The following is a 20,189-nucleotide window of genomic DNA, read 5'->3' as shown; positions in this document are numbered from 1 at the left end:
ACCATATACCTTTGACATAAATTTAAGATTCTGCTTTAAAGAAAAAAGTATAAGGTGGGAAACTTGCTATTTACCAAAGTAAATGCCTTTAAACATACCAAGCTCTTCGAATTAAAAAGACTAAGAATAAATTAACCCATTTGTTTATAAAAATAATCATTTATCAAGGAAAGTTTTATAATAGAGCTGCCTTGCTGAACTGCCTCAGAGCTAATATCAACTGTGTAGCTTATTTTCTTTAACTCTGACTTGGGATAAAGTGAATGTGTTACAGGAAAATGAAGTGACCAGACACCGAGGGATTCTGGAGTACGAGGTTTATTAACGTGCGCGAACCCAGAGGAGTCAGTCTCCAAATTCTGAGCCCAGAACAAAGGATTCTTGGGGTTTATATAGCTGCGGGGTCTTCCTGTCTACGTAGCAAAGCGGGATACAGAAGTGGAATGTGGTAATTAGTTCTATCTGAAGGGCAGAAGCAGAGTACAAAGGCTAAATGTGAAAATTAGTTCTATCAGTGGGGGTGCTAGTCCCAGTCCTTGTGACTATCCTGCTGTTTGCTTTTCCCAGACGGCCTTATCGCTCTCCCAGGGCGCCTGGGGTTTTGGGTGAGCAAAGGTTTTCCAAAGCTCCCCACATCAAATGTGCCATCAAATTAAGAGATACTGCCCCCAAAACCAACAGAAAAGTTAAAAGATAAAATAAAAACTGCCATTTATTTGTGAAATATTAAGGCCTCTGAATGAGAAAAAAAGCAATTTAATGTTTGGGTCTGTAGCTTTTTTCTGTTTAATCAACCTCATCAACCCCACTTACCCCAAATTCTGAAAAGTTGTTCTGAATTTCACCAATATATAAAATTGTACATAAAACTTGCCATGTAGTATTGATCAAATTTTATATTTAAAAGTACATTTGCTATTGTGCTAATTTAATATGTATTTAATATAAATGGGTATAATATATTTAATCATATATGACACTCTTATTTAGATTTCAATTTATATTAAAGCACATTTCTTATTTCTGGCCGCTTTTGGAAATTTACACACTGGATATATATTTTGTAAAAATAAAACAAATACTTCTGAATCCATAGATTTTTAGTCTTCTTTTTGTCTGAAAGGTTATAAGAAAAATCATCTAAGTTATGAGGATGAGATGGTGATTGGGAATAGTTCCAGAAACTTTATTTTGAAATTTTAATTTACTTTTCTATATTTCCTAAGAGTAACTATTTTTTAAAAAAGTTCCTATGAGGCAGAAAATTTCCTGATTTACTTTGAAATAACCATACCTAGCTTGCTCTAGCAAACATTTCAACTCTGTCAGCTAAATGAGCCATATAATATCCTTGAAGATCAACCAGAGAAGAGAAAAATCTCATCTTAATGAATGATTTAGAACCAAAACTTCTTCTTTCAAAGGAGCAGTTTAACCTGCTATATATGTCTCTTATAAGATCTTCTTCTTAAGAAAGTATCATTCCTGAAATGATATTTCAAATACTTGGCAAGTTATGAACGGCTGTTAGCTGAGTATTCCTCATGCTGTATCAGCTAAAGTTAGATTACCTCTTTTGTTTCTGCTGCAGATAAAACATTCCCACAACCGTTCAAACGGAGTTTCCTTTGACAAGCATTAATGAGAAGGCAGGAAGTCTTTAAGCTGAAGTCTCCGGGTATATAAGCTAATTGTTGACTTTGCCACCAAAGAAGGAAGATAAAATTTAGTATGGCGTTCTTCCATTCAGCAAACTGTGGCAAAGTCTGTATTTTAAAATTAGGATAATGTTATGAATTCCCAAACATTTACTTGGAATATTCCTGTTTATCCAAGTATAATCCAGAAAGCCAAAGGCGCACTGAAAGCCCTTGATATGTCCAGCACTCACTGTGAAAACCTTCCATTTATTTACCAGTTAACAAAGTCCTGCTTTCTACTTTTCAATTACATTTTAGAACAAAACCTATGACCACAAACTATGCATTGTTTGTTGCCATCTCTTAAAAATGTCATTGCAAGTGCACTGTATACATTACAGGAAAAAAGAAGATAGCTTGAGATAGATATTTCTGTTAATTCACCCTTTAGGAGACCAGGCACAGGGGCCATTTGGGGCCTTGTGAGAAGCTCACAGACTCAGAAGCTCTTCAGCTCGTCCTCACACTCGGGACAGCTCTGGTCACTAATGCTGACAATGATGTGCTTTCTGACACATTGTCTTTTCTAAGATTCAAAAATGATTCTCAAATTATTGGAAAGATTGCTCTCAAGCTTTTGTGTTCTTGTTCAACTTGAAATATTCTTTCCTGTTCTTGCAACCCAGTTGCTCGTAGGTTTCAATGGCCATTGCCACTACTGCCCCTTCGTTACCTGGTCCGCACATGCAGAGAGTCCATGGAGCGCTACCCTTTTGGCTCCATCAGCTGCCTGGCTCATCTTCTTTTGCTAGCCATGCGCAGCCTAAACACTTGCTCCCCAGACTGAGTTCCCCCATAGGCATTCCCCCAGGGACGTACACAAGTCTTCATTCTCTCGTTGCAGTTCTCTGATCTGTCTGTTTTCTTGCTGGATTCCTGTAACTAATGGAGACCGAGGCCAATGTCTTAAAACTTCACTAAGTTCTTGAATTACTTCCTGATGCTGCATCACCACTTACACTCACTTGTCCGTTCAGTCAGAGATCCTGCTGCATCATCACGATCTCTCTGTCTCTCACTGGGCATCCGCAGGTGCCTTCTCAATTCTGCAGCTCCTTTCTGACCACGGCAGAGGCAGTGGGTGGGGGAGCGGGGGCCCTGGGGCTCCACCCTTTGCTGGCCTAAGTAGCACCTCAGCCTGGTGGCCTTGAGCAGTGCTCTAACAGCACTCTGACCTGGTAAGCCTGTCTTGAAGGTTAGTGGAGAAGCTTCTAATCTGTCCACAGTGCCTGGCTCATGGCAGGTTTTCAATAACCATGGTAACACTGTGCATGTGGAAGATCCACAGGGTGGGAACACTCACCAAGGTCAAGTTCTCACCGTCTAAACTGCTCCCGAAAGACTTCGGTGGCCTCTCTCTCAGCTGAGCCCCTTAGTCCCATGGCAGGTACCTCCATTGCCCTTGGAGGTCTGGGCAGCTGCCCCCAGCCAGCCCTGCTCCTGCAAAGCCAGGGGCCTCCTTTCAGCAGCTGGCTGGGCCCAGACAGACCCTCTCCTGGCCCCAACTTCACAGGAAATCAGCCTTTTGAAAAAATTAGTGCTCCTTTCTTCTCATGGTTTGCATTTCTTACTTGTTTTGTTGACAAAATCAATGGAGGTGTCTGTACCCTTTAGGGGTTCAGTGCAGATGGTGAAGCCTTCTGCAGTCCCTCCCCACAGGGGCCTGTTAGCAGTGTGGTGGGCTTTCCCTTGAGAGTTCTTCCAAGCACGTATGTAAGCCCACATTTATATAAAAATCATTATTACTCTTGAAATATGAAAACATGCTGGTACAATCATTCACTCCTATGTTCATGCATTCAGCCTATGTCGGACACAGCTAGCCTCAGTGCAGTGAAAAGCAAGGTGCTTCAGATTTCTGCCCTTGAGGAATGAGAAATGAGAAATGAGAAATAAATACCAGCACCTGCTCCGGCTGGGTGGTTCCCTCGGTTGGAGCGTCCTCCCATACCCTAAAAGGTGCTGGGTTCACTCCATGGTCAGGGCACGTACTAGGTTGCACATTCCATCCTGGGTCAGAGAGCATATGGGAGGTAAGCAACCAGCCGTTTCTCTCTCTCACACTGGTGCTTCTCTCTCTCTCTCTCCCTTCTTCCCTCTCTTGTACTAACATGTGATGGCAGTTGGCAAAGCAGAATAAGGAGTTAGAGGGCATATATGTTCTTGCCATAATATTGCCACAAAGACCAGAAATTTAATCCCTTCCAGCTCTGGAAGCCAGAAGTCAGAAATCATTCCTGCTGGGCCAAAGTCAAGGTTCTGGCAGGGCAGCACGCCCTCTGGAGCTTTGGTGGTCCGTCCCGGATTCCATCTTCTCGTGGCTGTGGCCTTCCTTGGCTCTGGGCCGCATTGCCCCAACCTTCAAGGCCAGCACCCACCCCTCCCTCTGCCTCCCTCTCACAAAGACACATTCGACTGCAGTGAGGGCCCACCCTGAATTTCGCCCAAGGCAATCTCTCCATCTCAAGATCCTTTACTCAGTTACACCTGCAGCCCACTGCCCTCTTTTGCCATAAAAGGGAGCATTCGCAGGTCCTGGAGATTAGAATAGGGGCGGGGAGGGCACTTTCCAGCCTGCCTTGGAAAGTGTCTGGGCAGGGGGAAGAGGCAGGGGGAGGGCTGTGGCAGCCTCATCCTGGCACGTGGAAGGTGTGCAGACGACCAGGCCATTGTCCAGTTAGTAAGTGAACAAACAGGCTGCTGACAGGCCTGTGTCTGAGAACAAAAGCCTGTGCCACAGCCCGTGACTGAGCACTGGCTACTGTTTCAAATGCCTGGGCATGAGCAGGAAGGACTGGCTGCAGTGCACATTTTCCCGGCTGAAACTGAGAGTGAAAGGAACGTCTGCAGATCAGCAGATACTGGTTTTGCCAGCAGCTCCACGTGGGGGGCAGGTACCCCTCACTTTAACCCTGCATGGTCACCAGCATGTGAGAGTGTGGTGGCCAGGGCAAATCTGGGGACCCACTCTGGCAGGGCCTGGCTTCTGTCCTCACTGTGTGGCAGGTACAGTGAAGCCCTCTCTTCTCTGGTCCGTGAGGGCCAACCACGTTGTGGGCCAGGGTCTCAGTAGCCCCACAAGGAGCCCACTCTCCCTCTGGTCTGCAACCCAGACTCCCTGGTGCTTTTGGGACCCCTGGCTCCTCGAGGCTGCTTGCACTCTGGATGCCAACAGGAGTGGGCACAGGCCATGGGGCCAGTGGGCTAGGCCTGCCTCTGACCAGCATCTCCAGGCCTGTTTCCCCACAGCCCAGTGCTGAGAGGCAGCAGGATTCTCTCAGAGGCTCTGCGCTTGAGACTCATTGCTGTGCTGCCTTCCAGCTCTGCCTGGCAGGTCCGGACTCCCGAGATCACAGTGACTCCCACCAGGGGTCTCTGGGCAATTGTACCAGCCAGGCTTACTGTTGAAGAGGAACATTCACTGAGCACCTCCTGGGCCTGCGCTGCCCCAGCACGTCACCGATTCTCTCAGCACGCCCTCACAGCCGCTCTGTGAACTCATCTTCAAGGGGGAGAAACACCGGGAGGCTCGTTAACACACCACAGCCAGGGGCCAGGAAGCAGCAGGATTGGGAGCTGCGGCAAGCCTGCCCGGACCCAGGGCTGTCTGTACCCACCCAAGTCCAGACCGGCGCCCCTCTTTCCTGGGACTCTCAGCCAATGAGTGGGCAGGCTCAGAGCAGGGCTTCACGAACGTGGGGGACAGCCTTGGGGACACGGATCTGGGTGCCTGGGCCAGCTGTCCCCAGGGCTAACAGGCTTGGCCAACTTGTCCTTCATTGGCTCCCCTTCCTTGCCTTCCTTTCCTGCAGTGCTCCTGGGGGCCAGGGGAGTCACCTCTGACATCCTTGTCTCAGGTCTGCTCCTAAGGGGTCCCAGCCTGAGCCCCATGGCCAGCCAGCTAGATGCAGTGCTGGCCACTCAGTACATTGTCTCCTTTACTCCTTAACAGTCCCTTCCTAGCTGGTCAGCTGAAGTGGCTTGCTGGGAGCTGGTCGCACAGCTCCAAGGCTGCAGGGCCAGCCTCAAAGACCTACAAGCCCAACTGGCTGCTTCTGCTGTGCCCCCACCCCTAGGTACAGGTGGGCTGGGCTAGAAGGTAGAGTGATTGAGGCCCCTCCTGAGGGCCGGGCCTTGCAGGCGAGTCTCCCCAGGGCGCCGAGGAGAAAGGGAGCCACCACTCTCTCCCCAGAAATGGTTCTTCTTCTTTTTAAAACATATTTTCTTTCTTTATTTTTAGAGAGAAGAAGGGAGGGGGAAAGAGAGGGAGAGAAACAGCAATACATGGTTGCCTCTCGTGTGCCCCCTACTGGGCCCACAACCCAGGTGTGTGTCCTGCCTAGGAATTGAACTGGTGACCCTTTGACTCACAGGCCAACACTCAATCCACTGAGCCGCACCAGCCAGGGCAGAAATGGTTCTTCTTGACAGGCACCAAGAGCCAAGGGCAGCTCTGGATCTTCTGAGGCTAGGACCCCCACTCCAGAGGCCCCTCCAGGGCTGGCTGAGACCCACCCTGCCTCTCCCTGACAGAGACACTCCTCTTGGTTCAGCTGGTGCAGTGGTGAAAACATGGTCCTCGGGGTACCCCACTGCTTGCTCAGCCACTCCAGGATGAGCTCTGAGCCAGACCACTCAGATGGGGCCCCCACCTTCTCCCATTGTGCAAGCCACGAGTCTATCAGTGCTGCGGGGGACCAGGTGCAGGGAGTGCCAGCACCAACACCATGAGGAAAACCATGGTTGCTCCAGGTGGGTGTGGTGGCCATTCTCAGTGACACAAGGAGCAACCTGCATAGTTAGACATCTCTGTTACATGTTCGCATTAGAAAAATAGGCATCTAGCATCAAATGTGATTGCCTGGTTGTAATTGCTTGGGAGATGGCTAAACTTCAGAAAGTGAATCAAATGAAAGAAAAACATGAAGTGACCGATGCTATGGGACCATTTCCATGGACTGGATTGGAAACAGCTAGAACACTGGTGATGCCAAGAGATGGCAAGGACGCAGAGTCACAGGAGCTGTCATCCACTCCTGGGCAGTGCAAACTGGGACAGCCATTGGGGAACACAACTCGGCCTTATTTAGTAAAGTTAAAGATGTGCGTTTTTGCTTCTTGGTATGGGCTCTGAAGCAGAGCTTCTGGAACTTTTATGTGCATGTGAATCATCTGGGGAATCTTTATTTAAAATTTGTTTTGAATGTATACTTTAAAAAAATTATACTTTATTGATTATGCCATTATAGTTGTCCCAATTTTCCCCCTTCCCCCCCTCACCCCAGCACCCCCTACTCTGTCAGGTAATCCCCAAACCATTGTTCATGTCCATGGATTGTGCGTATAAGCTCTTTGGCTATTGCATTCCTATATTGCACTTAACATCCCGCTGGCTATTCTGGAACTGCCTATTTGTACTTCTTAGTCCTGTCACCTCCTCACCCATCCCCCACACCCTCTCCCCTCTGGCAACCATCAAACGCTCTCCATATCCATGCTTCTGTCTCTGTTCTTGTTTGCTTAGTTTGTTTTTTAGATTCAGTTGTTGATAAAGGTGTATTTATTGCCATTTTATTGTTCATAGTTTTGATCTTTTTCTTGAAAAATTCCCTTTAACATGTCATATAATAATGGTTTTGTGGTGATGGACTTCTTAGTTTTTTCTTGTCTGGGGAGCTCGTCATCTGTCCTTTGATTCTAAATGAAAGCTTTGCTGGGTAGAGTAATCTTGGTTGTAGGTTCCTGCTTTTCATGACTTGGAATATTTCTTGCCAATCCCTTCAAGCTTGTAAAGTTTATTTTGAGAAATCAGCTGACAGTCTTATAGGAGTTTCCCTGTAGTCAACTAACTTTCTTTCTCTTGCTGCTTTTAAGATTTTCGCTTTCCCTTTAATCTTTAGCATTTTAATTGTGTCGTGTCTCATAGTGGGCCTCTTTGCATCCATCTTGTTTGGGACTTTCTGTGCTTCCTGAACTTGCATGTCTATTTCCTTCACCAAATTAAGGAAGTTTTCTTTCATTATTTTTTCCAATAGATTCCCAATTTCTTGCTCTTTCTCTTCTTCTTCTGGAACCCCTATGATGCATATGTTGGACCCCTTGAAGTTGTCCCAGAAGCTGCTTACACTATCCACAATTTTTTGGATTCTTTTTTCCTCTTGTTGTTCTGATAGGTTGTGTTTTGCCTCCTTATGTTCCAAATCATTGATTTGATACTTGGCCTCATCCATTCTACTGTTTCCCAGTAAAAGTTCTTTAATTAATGTGTCCTTTATTTCTGACTGGAGTTTTTATACTGTGGAGTTCCTCACTAATTTCTTAGAGAATCCTTATAGCCAGTGTTTTGAACTCTGCAACTGACAGATTGCTTATCTTTATTTTGTTTAGCTCTTTTTCTGGAGTTTGATCTGTTCTTTTATTTAGGCCATGTTTCTTTGTCTACTCATTTCTTTGTCTCTGTGTTTGTTTCTGTGCATTGGGTAGAGCTGCTATGACTCTTTGTCTTGGTAGTGTGGCTTAATATAGTAGGTGTCCTGTGGGGTCCAGTGGCACAAACTCCCCTATCACCCAAGCTGGGTACTTGAGGTGTGCCCTTCATGTGGGCTGAGTACACTCTCCTCTTGTAGTTGAGCCCTGATTGCTGTTGTCAGATCAGTGGAAGGGATTTGCCCAGGCCAGTCAGCTGCAAGGATTGGCTGTGATCACTAATCACCAGTTTCTGCCCTCTGAAGGGGATCAGCTGTTAAGGGCGGGGTGGTAGTGCTCTGACATGGCCTGTAGCTGTCCACTGGGTGCTTTGGCCCTGGAGTTTCCTGGGTGGTGCAGGCCAAGGTCAGCCCCCTCCTGTGTTTTGTCCAGGGCCACCCTGCCTGGGCTATAAAGCAATCTGAGATGGCTGCTACTTGTGCTGAGCTTGGAGATTCCTGGGCAAAGCCAAACTGTGAATCTAGGCTAACTGCTGTTAGTGCCAGGCCTGGGGCCACTTAGCAAGAGGTACAGAGTCTGGAGGTTCACTGATGCTGGTTGTTGCTTGTTTGAGAGGATTTAGGAAGTTGTGAAGCATGAGCCAAGACCAGCCTCTGGTCTTGGAAAAGTCTCTGTTAACAGTCCAGTGGCCTGTAATTTGGGTATGATGGGATCTCAGGGGATCTCCAGGGCAGAGTAGCGTTAGCCAGGTCAATGGAGTTTCAGATATGGCACCCACCTGCTGGCTCTGTGGCTCTGTGGCTCTGTCAGGGGGAAGGTTCGGATAAGGTACCATAGCCTTGCCTGTTTTTCTGTCTGGGAGAAAGCTGTCTCCAGCTCTCATCTTGATGCCAGACACTTCAGTTCCTCCCTGTATGCCACTGGTGACTTTTATTTATTATTTAAAGAAAATTTTTTATTGATTATGCCATTACAGTTGTTCTATTCCCCCGCCTTCATTCCCCTCCACCCTACCCTCCCGTCCCCACCATTACCCCTCCTTTAGTTTATGACCATGTGTCTCAAGTTCTTTAGATTCTATATTTCCCATGCTATTCTTGCCCCCCATCTATTTTCTATCTACTGTCTATGCTACTTATTCTCTGTACCTTCTCCCCCCTTCTCCTCTTCCCGCTCCCCTGTTGCTAACCCTCCTTGAGATCTTCATTTCTATGTTTCCACTCCTGATCTAGCTGACCTTTTAGTTTGCTTTTGTTTTAGGTGTGGTTGTTAATAACTGTCAGTTTGTTGTCCTTTCACTGTTCATCTTTTTTATCTTCTTTTTCTTAGATAAGTCCCTTTAACATTTCATACAATAAGGGCTTGGTGATGAAGAACTCCTCAAATTTGACCTTATCTGAGAAGCACCTTATCTGTCCTTCCATTCTAAATGAAAGCTTTGCTGGATAGAGTAATCTTGGGTGTAGGTCTTTGAATTTCATGACTTGGAATACTTCTTTCCAGCCCCTTCTTGCCTGTAGGGTCTCTTTTGAGAAATCCACTGACAGTCTGATGGGGACTCCTTTGTAGGTGACTGTCCCCTTATCTCTTGCTGCTTCTAGGATTCTCTCCTTCATTTTAATCTTGGCTAATGTAATTATGATGTGCCTTGGTGTGTTTCTTCTTGGGTCCAACTTCTTTGGGACTCTCTGAGCTTCCTGGATTTCCTGGAAGTCTATTTCCTTTGCCAGATTGGGGAAGTTCTCCTTTATTATTTGTTCAAATAAGTTTTCCAGTGCTGGCTGTTCTTTTCCCCCTTCTAGTACCCCTATAATTCAGATGTTGGAGCGTTTAAAGATGTTCTGGAGGTTCCTAAGTCTCTTCTCATTTTTTTTGAATTCTTGTTTGTTCATATTTCCCTGTTTGGCCATTATTTTCTTCCTTCTGGTTCATTCCCTTGATTTGAGTCCCAGTTTCCTCTTCATCACTATTGGTTTCCTGTGCAATTCCCTTCATTTCAATTAGTTTAGCCTTCATATGTTCCTCTAATTTGTGACTATAATCAACCAGTTCTTTGAGCATCCTGATCACCAGTATTTTGAACTGTGCATCTGAAAGTTTTGCTGTTTCTTCGTTGCTTAGATTTATGGGCTCTGGGGTTTTGAGATCGTCTTGAGCCATTTTTGGGCTGTTTGCACCCGTTAATTATGAGGAGTAGAGCCTTAGGTGTTTACCAGAGCAGGGCCGCTGAGGTCGCTGAGTTGTGACTATGTATGTGGGGGCGGGGTCAGAGCGGGCAAACGTTGGTGCTCTCTGCTGCTGCTTGCCGCTGGGGCCTGCTTGGTCCCGTCGTCTCACTGCCCACTCCCTCGCTGGTCTATCTGCGCACGAATGCGGGACCACAGTCAACCCGCCACCCTGTACCCTTGCTGGGTACGCTGGTAGCTCACTGGGTCACTCATTGAGTCGCTCACTGGGTCCGCCCATTGCAACCCCACGCCTGGGATCTGCGCGCCAGAGTCCGTCTGACCGAGTTTTCCTGTGCAACCCCACTCTGCCAGCTGCTGGCTTCGCCCCTCTTACCGTTCAGGCTGAAGAATTTGTTGTTATCAGACTTCCAAAAAGTTCAGTTTTCTGTGTTCTGGCTGTGTTTTCTGTTGCTAATATTTTGTTGTCTCTCAACTTGGTTGTAGGAGAAAGCACGGCATCTCCACCTATGCCTCCATCTTGGTGGAAGTCTCCCCCTGGTGTGATTTCTTAGAGGCAGTTTACTCTTTGGCCCCAGCACTACTGATAGGGGAGAAAGAGCCTCACCCTCCTGTTCACCCCAGGGAGTCCATCCTCCAGCATAGGGGCCATCACACTGGGGCCGTGAACCCTCCAGAGAGGTTCAGGTTGATAAAAGCTATTCTCTGCCAACCTTGGCATTTCTGGGGCTGCTGTGCAAGAGTCACATCTTGGCACATTTTCATCACTGCTCCATTAGAAAACACCTCTCATTTCATTTTATTGTGTGACATATTCCCTTGAACCTCTGACCCGCACCCACACCCCCACACTTAAGGCTGCCACTTAACAAGACCACTCTTTGGTCCTTCACTGTATGTCTGCCCTTCCTACTTGTGAGTGTACACAGTGTAAGCTCCCCTAGCATCACACACAGCTCACACTGTTCCTCAGACTCCTACAAACAGTGAGATGTAGCCAGCGCTCCAAGCGCCCCTCGGGCATGGCTCTGCTCAGCCACACAGGTATCACCAGAGCCTACTGGGTGTTCCTGCGCTTCTCCTCAGCATGGGCATCCAGGAGGGATCACAGATGAGGAAAGGGTGATGTGGTCGTGGTTCACTCTGGGGAACAAAATGTGGGTCCCACCTCCCATTGCAGCAAACCAGGGTGCCAGTGAATCAAAGGTCTCACTTTAAAATTAGGTAAATCTATATCGTAGAGGTAAGGCCAATCGAAATAAACATTGGCCAGTAGCTTTACAACCAGGGTCTGGGTAAAATGTCTTAAAGAGCCTTCAAATGTCTCATATATGGGGGGGGGACACAAAACCTTAGAATTTATTAAAAATTGTGTATTCCTACATGTTTAAACTTTAGTCACTTTTAAAGTATTTTCTATTTGATTCAATACACCTATTGAGACTTTTTCCCACTGTTCAAAATAGGGTTTGAACTCATCAATTCTGATACCTTTTAGTGCTTCTGACATTTTTTGTTTCACCTCTTCCACATCAGCAAAATGTTTCCCTTTGAGGACTTTTTTAATCCTAGGAAACGAAAAAAAAAAAAGAGCTTAGGGCAGGATGGGCTGAATGGGGAGGGTGGGGCATGGGGATCATGTTGTTTTTGGTCAAAAGCTGCTGAACACTCAGCACAGTATGAGCAGGTGCTCTTGTCAATCACCCATCACAAAATGGGCTGAAAGAGTCTTCAATCTTAAAATTAAAAAAATTCACTGAAGCCAAATGCAGCCTCTTACAACAATGCCAGCTGGAACACTGATCCAGATGGGTTACTAGAACACTCACCTAGAGGGGGAAGCCTGTACTGCAAGGAGCCCACCCTCTAGAAGAGAATTCTGTGGGGGTTTTTTAGTCCCCCCTTGTGTATGGGGAGGGGGGAGAGAGAGAGAGAGAGGCATGCACAGGAGAGTCACTGGCTCTGACCACATGAAAATGAAGGGCGTCTGCCTTGTGAAAGATCCCACAATCAAAAATCAACAAATGACAGGCTGGTAGAAACTATTTTCCTGGATGACAGTGTATAAAAGACAATGATGGGGGTGGCGGCTACTTGTGACAAGTTGGGGTGTCCTTGTCTTCCTATTTGGTTTTGATGGTACCCAGCATTTCCCACACTCTTTGTTCTTCCTCCCAAGGAAAGGAGTAGAAACAGCTAAGATTCTATCCTCCTGAGTAGTATTGACTCTGGGACCTCCCCTACCCTCCTGGCTCCCTGATGCCAACCCAGGTTCAAACTTCAGACTGACCAGGAAGATCCTTTGTAAATCGTGCTGGAAAAGATGCCTCAGAGGCTGCCCGGAACACCATACATCTTATAGATGGGAGGCCGGTGCCCAGATGGGCACCCAGGATTCGATGCTCAGAGCCGTGGTCTTACTGGGCTGTTAAAGGGCCCTTTACCTCTAAATAGCCAGGAGACGTCTCCCCTTGAGGGTCCTCTGGGTCCACAGTCCCACCCCCTCCCAGATGAGAGGGGCTTTCCAGGGGCAGCCTGCTGTGCTGCTGGGGAAAGAAAGGCCTGGGGCCCTGATGGACATTCAGGCACTGTTCAAGACCACCTGCAGGGCTGACCGGTGGGCAGCCCACCCTCATGGCAGTGGGGGGCTTGGCCAAAGTGGGTGGTGATCGTGATGGTGTGTGGGCTGCTAGGGCTTCACCCCGTGGCACCTCTGCAACGCTGGGTTCCAGCCCTACTGCTTTCTATCTGAGGTAACCAGGTCAGCTGCTTTTCTGCCTCCTGCAGCCTGGGTCCAGGAGTCCCCCTGCTCACCCCTCTGGGGACCAGAGGAGTCCTTGGGAGAAGCTGTGGAGATGAGAGAGGTGGGTCAGGAGGGCATTCATTTCCCCCATCAGGGGCTGCCTACCTGACAGCTGGCAGCCCCATATTTCTCTGGGTGATGGAAATATGGCTACTTACTACTATTCTTTCCATTTCTCTGGATTTTAGATAGTTTTCTTAAGAAGAACAGAAAGGATCAGCAAGACTTGCCGGCTTAGTGTGGGCACTCAGAGGAGGACTGTGGAACCTGGCTGGATTCTGTGTAAGCATGTGTGTGATTGGGCCCACATGTCTCCCCTTGGCCCCCCAGGAACTGGCACAGGGGTCCTGACAATGGCCCTCATGACCAGCCCCAGCCAGGGGCCCTCCACATACCCCTCGTCCCTTGTAGCAGACCGAACAGGCCAGTCCCTTAATTCCCACTTTGCAGAGGAGGAAACTGAGGCTCAGAGAAATGAAGCAATTTGCCCAAGGCCCTGTGGCCAGCCAGCTGATGAACTCAGACTCAAATCTGAGTCTGGGGCTCTCCTGGCCTGCAGCATGAAGCACCTGGAAGGAGGCTGTGTTTGCGCAGTTCATGAGGAGCTGGACCCAGCTCAGATCCCTGGTGTGGGGCCCGCAGGCTGCACCACCTGTGCTGCAGCAGCCCTGGGAGTGTATGTCCTCTACCTGAGGCCAAGTGAGTGAGGGTCTGCCTGATGTGGGAGGGATCAGGTGCTACTTGCATGATAGGAGCTCTCCCTCCCCCACCACGAGATCCTGGCAAGTCAACACCACTGATCCGTGGTGGGTGTGCGGGGGGCCAGCTGGATGCACCCCAGAGGTGACATTTCCCTGGCTAAGCTCTTCTTTGTAGAAAGGAAAAACAGTGACTGCAGCAGCTATGTTTAAATGCCAGAGAGTTTAGTTTACCTTCTGAAGCAGAGAAAACTGCCATGTTTCTCACAAACACTCTCATTTCTTCTCTGGGGAGCCCTGTGCTTACGCACACAGCGACACCACAATGACCGTGACCACCAGGCATCATTGTGTGGGCTGTGCACTGTCCAGCTTTGGGGAGGATGCCAGACACATCCAAATCTGTGTAAATGGACCCTGATGGGCCATGCAGTGTCCAAACTGTGCCCCTGTGCATGGTAGCCCCGAGCCCCCAGAAACATTTCCACTAGGGAGGCAGATGAGTTTGTCCCCTGAAGCTTTGAGAGAGCAGGTGTGCTCACCTTCTTGTTGATACATACCCCACAGAGTGGGAGAAAGTGGCATTGTTCCCACAGAAAGGACCTGGAAGGAGATGGCCTTCCCCCCACCCCCCATCTGATGCTCACGTTATAGTGGGCCCAGGCCTGTCTTGCGTTTAGTCTTTGCAGCAGCAGTCCTTGGCTCTTAAGTTGTTGAATGGACTACTGCTTTGCCTGGCCACTGTGGCATCTCTCCCCTCTCCCAGTCTCCACAAGCTCACTAGAGCATTACCAAGTCCCAGGGGCTCAGGCCTGGTCCCTGAGTGCCCCTGACTCCTGGTTCTCCTCTGCCTGCCACAGCCCAGACGCAGTCCATCTCAGTGCCACTGCCTTCGGGGTATGCCTGGACCCCTGCTTTCTCACCACCCGCCTCCTGCCTGTCCTGGCCACTGGCATTCCTTGTCTGGCAGTGGCTTTAGCCTCCTCTGGCCTCTCTACCTCAACCATGCCCCACCATGCACATGTCCTCTTTCTGCAGCAGCCAGAGGGGTCTTCAAGAAACTAAATCAAAAGAAACCAGATGAGAAAGGCCACCTACTGCAGATTGCATTTATATAAAAAGTCCAGCGTAGGCAAGTCCTTAGGGACAGAAAGCAGATAGGGGGTCATTGGGGTGAGGGGGGCGATGGAGAGTGCCAATGTAATGGGTGTGGGCTTCCTTTTGGGGTGGAGAAATGTTCTGGAATTAGTTGCGCACCACTGTTGGTGTACTAAATGCCAGTGAGCTTGTTTTCTTTACAGTGGTCGCAAAGATGAGTTTTATGTTATCTCTATTTTACCACAATAAAAACAAACAAAATTAAATCCAATCACATAGGACTAAAACCTTCCACTGGCTCCCCAAACACCTTCACGACAACCCCAGATTCCTGAGCAGGGCTGTGGGCCCAGTACCACCCATCCCCATGGGCTCTGCCTCTGTCTCCCCAGGGTCCCTCCTCCAGGGGCTTGCTCTGCTCTTCCTTCCCCCTCCCCAGAACTTCTGGGGCTGCCTTACCCCCCTCCCGCCCTCAGAGGGGCCTTAACCGTCCGGCCCCCAGTCACTCTGCCCCACTGCACATTCCTGGGCTCTATTTTGTTCCAAGCTACCCTTGAAACGGTGCTATTTACTTATAATTTGACTTCTTAATCCCTTTTTTCAAGCAGGAGGTGCTTTGAGAAGCATTGGGGGCTTTCTTTGCCATTGTTGCTGCCAATTCCTGAGCAAACTGGACACAGTGAGCCGCCACCCCCAGGGACTCAGTTTCTAGCAGCTGGCACAGTGGCCTCAGGCTGGTGTGTACCCTCGTCTCCCCAACCCTGGTCTGCGGGAGCTGACCCTGAGCACGGCCCCCTGGAGCCTAGCTCTCTCCTTGCCTTTCAGAAATCTGTCTTCTTGTCCATGATGTTAGCAGCTGCCTGTCTGAATTTCTAGCAGGCTGCATCCCCTGCTGCCCTGCCCGGCCCTGCACCTGCCCCAGCCTGCCCCTGACTTGTTGCAGGAGATACTTCTTGCCTGTGAGATGTTTCTTGGGGCTCTGGGGTGGAGTGGGGGTGGGGGCAGGTTCTCAAAGGTTGCACTCACTTTTTCCAGCATAGTGAATTCCACAGACTGGCAAGCAGGACGTGTGCTGGGGGCTACAAAGGGCTCTGTGGCCTGGATTCTGTCTCCCAGATTCAGAGGTGAGGGCTTCGCCCCCAGCCTTCAAGGAGGGCGGGAGAAACAGCTGAGTAAAGCATCACAGGTGGGGATGGGGGAGTGCCCAGGGTGCACCTGGACCGGAAACTGGTGGAATGCAGTGGACTCGGGATGAGCGGCTCTGAGAAAACTTACCTCCTTCCAGTTAAACTTGCAGATTTTGAAGCAGCCCTGAAAACACAGGTTCGAAGGAACAAATTCCTGCTTCCAAGGGGTTTATCACAGCCTGTAGCCCAGGGACCCTACCCTCGCCATGTGATGTGGTTTGTCTGGCTGGTGGTTGTACTGAGGTTTTTGAATCTGACTACCCTCCAGTGGGCCTGCGTGTTCTTACCACTCACTCCATTTGTCTCAAGACACGTGGTGGTGTTTGATTTGGAGGTCCCTGCTGCATAAGGAGACTATGCAAACTGGTGTGCTGTGAGCCCAGAGAAGAGGGGAGAGCACGGCTGGGCTGGGCTGGCAGGGCAGAGCAGACCTCCCATGACCGGCACCTGAAGGTTGCCCTCCTGATGACACGTGGGGCCTGGTTTTGGGGCCAGAAATAGAGATGTATTCTCTGAGGAGGTCAGCCTAGAGCTGGCACTGGGCATCATGGGATCAGTTTGGAGGGTCCAAGGGAAGAGGAAGGCCACTGTGAGAGTGGCTGGCAGCCTCAACGAAGGCACAAGAGCTACTGAGGTTGGAGAGGCCTGGCTTCCAGCCCTGGCTTCACCTTTTACTGGCTGCATAACTGCGGGCAAATGCATAATTATTTGTAAATTTCTACCTGCTCATGTATAAAATGGGCATCATACTACTTGCACACATACAAGAGGGCTTATTTTGTGTCCTGTTCTGAGTACTTTACACATATCGCCAGACTGAGTTTTCTGAATGAGTCTGTGAGTTAGGTGCTACTACCATTCCTGTTATAAAGATGAGGAAACTGAGGCACGAGGAATTTAAGTACAGTTAGGGAATAACCACATTGGGGAAAGGCTGATCTGACCACAGAGCTCACAGTCTGGACTCTCCTGCAGGTATTACCTCTGTGAGCTTCAGTGCCACTAGCTGCAGAATGGGGGTGACCCGGCACCTCCCTGAACGGACCTGAGGGTCCAGGAGGACATGCACCTGGGACATGCTGCATTTAGTGTCTGGTGCTTGGCACGTATTGCTACTGCTGCCCCAGCCCCAGCCCCCTGGACTTCTTGCTTTGTTTCCCACGTGTAGCTAAACAGTGTCTGCCTGGGAGTGCACCCTTCTTGCCCTGGCCAATCTCAGTTCTGTATCCTTGGAATTCTGAATTCTCTGTCTGTGCCTCACGTGAGAAGGCCAGGCTCTGGGGAGAGGTGAGACCTTCTTAAATGGAAAGTTGCTGTGCCTGCCGTTTGTTTTTCGGAAACCATGGGCCCAGCCACCTTCCCTGGGAGAGTGGCTCCCCTTCGGTCTCCTGGGGACAGAGTCCAGCATTGCCAGAGTGACTGGGGAAGACCAGGCCTGATGGCCCTCTGTGTCTGAGGAGAAGGGGACTTCTTGGCGACAGCTCCAGAAATAAGGACTGAAAATTGAGACAGACTCCATAGACCTATTTCCTAACACCTATTTCCTTTGTGTTAACAAAACAATGGTTCATTTTTGAATCAATATTTTACAGCAGTCCTGACTATTTTATTCTCGAGTTACTCAGCCTCTCATGCTTGTCATGTGACCCAGTTCTGCCAATCAGTCCTAAAGCGGAAGTCTGCTGGTGGCATTTCTGGGAAAGCTTTTGCCCTTCCGATGAAAAGAGAGACAAGAACATGAAGCTAGTATGGCCCTTGACCTTTCCCTTACTTTTAGCCTTTGTTGAACCTAAGTGTGGTGACTAGTGCTATGGCAGCCATCTGAGCCTATAAGGCCAAAGCGGGAGCATAAAAGTCAATTATATCAGGGATGGTGGAGTCAGGGTCCCTGGTGCTGGCAATTGCCTGCTTCTAGTTGTGTTCCCTGGGAGAAAAAAAAAAAAAAAAGAACATCCTGCCTATTTATTTAAGCCACTGTTGGTTGGATTTTGGATTTTTGCAGGTAAATGTGTTCCTGATATAGACATGAAGGCCCAAGGTAGGCTGGGCCAGTCGCGGAGGGACACTGCGTGTGCAGAGAGATCCGCAAACAGGTCCTCAAGACTGCTGTGTGCTGTGGCCTCTGCTGGACCGTGGTGACATCGGCAGGTCAGGACCAGACCCTCCCCTCAAGGGGGTCACAGTCCACCAAGAAAAAATATTACAAATTGTGTAACTGGTGAGAACTGTTGCGTAACTCTCGGGGTACAAAAATACCCTTTACTTTTAACAATTGGATTAAGCCCTGATTGAGACCCCATGTGCCAAGGTTGGCAAAACCTACCAGAGTGTGATGAGGGAAGGTGGGATCGCTCAGGATCGACTGGGATCTTTGGGCTTGGTCAGCCCTGCAAAAGGGGGAAGGGGCCTTTGTATTCCACCTCTGATGTTCCTGTTGATCCAGTCTGGCTTTAGTTAAATAAGATTAGCTGCTAGAATAAGTAAACCCTGAAATCTCAGGGTGCAACACAATGGAGATTTATTCCTTGTTCATGTCGGTCTGATGTGTGTTGGTGGTGGCCAGCAGCTGGGGTCTGCTTCATGCAGTCATTCAAGGACCTATGTCCCTTTCATCTTGGAGCTCTGACTTGCTCTAGGTCTTTGGGGTCTTCCTCTTCAGTGGGGAGGTGGGAAAAGAGGAGAAAGGGACATGTGGGCCAGCCTGGAATGGGGTAACATTACTTCCTCTCACATTCTATATCTTGGAACTCAGTCACACCACTACACCGAACCTCAAGCAGGGCTGGAGATGGAGACTCGTTGTGTGCCCAGAAAGAAAGGAGAGCACAAGTTTGTGGACACCAGTTGGCCCTCAGAGATGGTGGGCAGCAAATTCCCTTCCTCATCTCTCCAAACCCCATCTACAGTTGCTTCTCCTCCCAGGCCAGTCAAGCTAATGGCCTCAAACCACCTGGGTCTTCCCAACTTAAAAACCCGAGCTTGGGCCCTCTCCAGGAAGCCCACCTGACTCAGGCAGTGCCCGCTTGCCCTGAAGCCGACCCCCCTCCCCCAGCCTGTATTTCCACCTAGGGTTAGAACAAGCTTTCTCAGCCTCAGCACTTTCATATTTTGGGCTGGATAAGTCTTGCCCATGGGGTATCCTGCACATGATAGGATGTTGGCAGCATCCCTGGCCTCTACCCACTGTATGTCCATATAACCTCTTAGCCGTGACAACCAAAAACGCCAACAGACATTGCCCAATATCCCTGGTGGGCATGCATGTGGCAAAATCACCCCAGGCTGAGGACACTGGGTTAGCAGGTTCCAGGACTGTGTATAGGAAAGGCTGTCTTCTCCTTGGTAGAGGTCCGAGTTGCAGGGAGGCAGGTGGGGTATTCATGGTGTCCTGGTGTGTCTATAGCATAAGAAAGTAAAACCAGTTCACTTCCCAGAAAGTCATAGTTAAAGTAATAGCTGGAGGAGATCAACATTGTAATGAGGTTTGTGTGGGGCTGGGCTATCTCAAAGGCAGGACCAATGGGTCAACTTTACAAGGTGGGGCAGGCGCTTTGCAAAAGAGGAGACATTTCAACCACATCAGGAAGGCTGGAGGAATTGGTCAAAAGAATGAGAAAGGAGGAGTCTTCAGTGGTTTTACAAAGACAACATGGTATGTTCCAGGAGTTGGAGGTGATTTGATGTGGCTGGAATGTGAGTGGGTACTGAGTAGCCACATCTTCCAGGAGTCTCCTCCTCTCTGTCCCCATTGTTCCCCTACAGGTCCACTGCACCCTGGTCACCCTGCTTTGGCTTGCTTCCCCTCAAAGCCCTACCTTTTGTCCTGCTGTATCCCAGACCCTTGTACATCATAGGTACTGAGGAAATTGAATGAATGAATCTATATGCAAAGGAACTGATTCATGGAGGGTCTCCTATGACAGCTTGAGCAGATTGGAATTCTGTCTGGGCAATAGGGAGCTACTGCAGGGTTTTGAGAAGGGGTGTCACCTGCTTTTGGGTGGAGAATGCTTCAGAAAAAGGGAGGAGGCTGGGAGACCAGCTATGTAGATGGTCCAAGAGAGATTCTGTAATTAAGTTGACCCATGTGC

Source organism: Artibeus jamaicensis, unplaced genomic scaffold (genome assembly GCF_021234435.1).
Source record: "Artibeus jamaicensis isolate MK-2021 breed Jamaican fruit bat unplaced genomic scaffold, CSHL_Jam_final contig_419, whole genome shotgun sequence".
NCBI classification, from domain to species: Eukaryota; Metazoa; Chordata; class Mammalia; order Chiroptera; family Phyllostomidae; genus Artibeus; species Artibeus jamaicensis.
This window is presented reverse-complemented; position numbering follows the sequence as displayed.